The 3,980-nt window shown below is 29.5% G+C and overlaps 1 pseudogene; it reads right to left on the reverse strand.

Annotated features, from left to right (window-relative positions):
• Positions 1-2,606: 2,606 nt before the first annotated feature.
• Positions 2,607-3,980, reverse strand: LOC137822934 (pentatricopeptide repeat-containing protein At5g14080-like; annotated as a pseudogene).

The raw sequence follows: 3,980 nt of genomic DNA on the forward strand, positions 1-3,980 counted from the left end.
TTAATTGAATTATTCATATAAACATTAAAATTGATCAAGATGGATTTATTTTTTAAATAAAAATATTTAAAATTACATCTTCATTTATTCATAACTTGTTATATTAATTATTTTGTTCAAATGTTATATTTTAGAATGGTAGTAGGTCCTTTGTTAGGTGATATTCATCTGTGAGTTGTAATGATGTTAGTCATTATTTCTATAAAAAAAAATTAATCAATTAAAAAGAAAAAAAAATTAAAACAATATTGAATGTGAAAATAATATAAATTTAGTTTACTTGTAACATTTTGCATAAAATAAAATACTATCAATCAATCAAAACAATTTAAAATGTGAGTTTTGAAATTTCATTATAAAGTCAATTTTGTATATCATGATAATATGAGATCACGTGACACTATAAAACATAAGAAAAATTCAAACTTTCTTCATACATAAAGAGATAGAGCACTGAATAAGAGAAGAAAGTATATATTATAAGGAATCAATGTTTCACTAGTACTTTTTGTCATCAAGCAGGTGAATTCTATTAAATAAATAAATAAAAATGAAAGAGAAATTGTACATGCAAATTTTATATAAAATTAATAAATAAATTATATATTTAAGCATAAATTTTATATAAAAAATTGTGCCTTCCTGTATAATTTATTTGTTTAAAAATAGAATCAAATTTTTATAATCAAGCTTTTTTTTTATAAATTTAAAAAATATATTTCATATTAAAATATGCATGTACGTACTTAGTTCATGTTAGTTTAGAATCCTAGTAGTATAGTTAGATAATTGATAAGAATTAATAGAATCTTAAATTAGAATATCTTAATGTGGGGGTGGTGCGGTCACCAATTTCAAAATTTCTTGTATGATTAATTATTTTTGAGAAAAATAGTGTGTTGCTTGAAATTAAATGTGAAATGGTTGAGTTGTACTATATGTTGAATTTGATATGAATAAGTTATTGAATGTGTTTTATATGAGATTGAAAGTGTTGAATGGTAGTATGAATTTAATTGAATTGTATTATGCATCCTTTGAGGTATAAAGATGAGTATTGGTTGTTTGATTTTGAGTGGTTTTGATTTAGAGATAATGAATATATAGATATATAGTTTGACAAAGTAGCTCTTTCAGAGTACCTTTACAACTATGAGTAAAGAGATGTTATTTTAATATTATAGGTTTATTAAACACAAGTTTGAGTGTAACTTTTTGGTGAAAAATGTTTAAGAGATCAGTTTTTAGGAACTTTTTCCTTGTATAGCTCGCTCAAGCGAAAATAAAGCGAAAAATGAGATGTTTTTAGATTGATTTTCATTGAAGTCAGAAGACTTTCACTCAAGTGAAAGTCATTTTTACTCAAGCTAAAAAAACCTAAATTTTAAGACTTGCTTATGAGTTTCTATTTTATTATTGTTTATTTTTTTAATTACATATTTCATTGAAAATCTTTTAGTTATGTATTTTATGTGATTTTTAGATAAGTATGGGTTTGATTGAATTTTTAAGATTGAACATGATTTAATGGTTTGATTTTGTATAATGTAAGATATGAAGTATGAAAACTGTGATATGAGATATAGTGGAAATACCATGTTGAGATTGTTAGAATGTGAATTGAACAAGGATTTGTCTAGAATGAGGTATTCTGACTCTCCTAATATACTGAAATCATATAGATGAAGATTATTGGGTGTTGAGAGTCGAAAGAAATTTATATGATTTTGTTTGTGGTCTTAGAGGTCATATGAATTAAACATGTCACATGAGGTTATATATGTTATATATGATATTGAGATTATTATGCACACATATGTGTGGATTTTACAATGAGGTAGTATAATAGGTGCGATAGATCTATGAGTCTAAGTCAATGTACGAGTCTTTCGAAAGTAGGGTCAGGTATTTGTGTATGTTGGTCAATAACAGTTTGACACGATAAATATGAATTATGAATCATTATAGACACTTGATTTCTTTGAAAAATGTATGCGAATTGATAAAGTGATGTTTATTATTTAAACTGACATCTATATTACAAGTTTTAAAAGTAGTTTTAGCTTTTCATTTTGTTTATGTTGTGTTTATTTTCTTTATCTATCATAATCGTGTATTTATACGGAAGTCAATGATATTTAAGGTGATAGAGCTTCATTTTAGATGGAACAACTTATTTTATTTTAAGTTAAGTATATATTAAAATTTCTTTAAAAAATATATATTTTAAAATATTGTATGCCTAAAACATATGTAGAAATAAATTGTATATGACATGCATATTATATGATCTAGATATTATATTATCTAGATGTGGTAAAGAGGGATGACATCAATCAAAAACTGTCATTCCAATAATGTTTTAATATTGATCAAATCAACAACATCCTAACTAAAATTGAAATGAAAAAATAAAATAAAACACATAAATTTAAAAATATAAAGATTTTTTAATTTTTAATTTTTGGATAAAATTTGAAATCTAATTTTAAGTAATTTAATTACTGCCACATCATTAAAAAAAATTATTTTCAAACTTTTTATCCAATCAAAATATTTTATTTCAAATCCTTGATAAAAATAAATTACCTGAATGCATCTTCTCATAAAGTAATCATCTATCACACTTATCCTTCAAAGTAGGGGAAATCAAACACATTTTGTATCCTTTGAAGAAACTATAACATTGTCGGTCTCCGGACATGTAGCAGAAGAAGAAATAGAATCCAAAAGTCCAGTACATAGTATCAAAGGTGATTTTTCCCGAACCCACTTCAAGTGTTCAATGACAATTGGAATCTCTTGTGCATCTGACAAACTATTCAACAAAAATTACATGGGATTCTGCACAACCTATATCATGATTGAGACTGCAAAAAAGTAATTTGGATGCAGCCATAAGATGTCCTTTCATGCAGAGTGATAATATAAAAAGCAACATGTCTCTTGCATGAATTATGTCCTGTTCGACATACTTGTAATAGAGCTCAAAAGGGGCTTCAATCTTGTCTTCTTGACAGAGTCCTTCTAGAAGAAAAGTGTAACTTGTAACATCAGGCTCCACCCCCTTGTCTAACATGTGGTAGATGAACATTTGAGCCTCTTCAGCTTCAGCTTGTCCCACTTCAGAAAAGAATGTTGTATGTTTTCAAGTCCCTATAATCACTGCTTCTAGGATCACCTCACCCCTAACTTCCTCACATCTTCAAAACCTTCAACTCATCAGCCACCTTTCCCATTGACCAGAACACTGCTGCAACAGCTCAGAAAGCCATGAAATCCGGTTTCCAACCCCTACTCCTGAGTTCATCCAACATCCATAAAGCCTCCCATACCTTAGAAGCCTGACACAAATCATGAACAATCAAAACCGCCAACAGAACCATTAATCCCAAAACAACATTCCCTAACCTCATCCAACAAGCTCACCACCCTCACTCCACAAACCCTCCAAACAAACATCCCAAATAGCAGGGTGCTGAAAACAAAATCCCTCTCAGTCATTTCATCAAACAGCTGGAAGGCACTTTCCAAGCACTCATTAGGGGCAAGGACAGACAATGGTTAGTTACATGTGCAACCACAAATTTCGGCACAACAAGGAGAAACATTGTCAAAGAGCGAAAAGGCTTGGCGAGCAAGGTTATGGGCAACATGGGATGCAATGATGGAGCTCAAAAGGGTGGATGGGAAAGTTGAGTAGTGAGTGAATAAATGACTGTAATGTGGTTGGTGTGTGAGAGGGATTTGAGGAGTGAGTGGAAGGTGAAGGGTCTAAGAAGCCAAGAGCAAGGGAATGGTGAGTGAGGAGGAAAGGGTCAATCACATTGGCCACCATTGATGGGATCAGGCATTGGCTCCAACCCAACCTGTGGAGTCTCTCCTCCAAAATCATTTTCATCCCTTCATTTTTCACACCATCAATTTTTTTTATTTTATCTTTAATTTAATCTTCTGGTCTTATTTTACAATAATGACTC

The sequence above is a fragment of the Phaseolus vulgaris genome, chromosome 9 (assembly GCF_000499845.2).
Source record: "Phaseolus vulgaris cultivar G19833 chromosome 9, P. vulgaris v2.0, whole genome shotgun sequence".
In the NCBI taxonomy this organism is placed as follows: domain Eukaryota; kingdom Viridiplantae; phylum Streptophyta; class Magnoliopsida; order Fabales; family Fabaceae; genus Phaseolus; species Phaseolus vulgaris.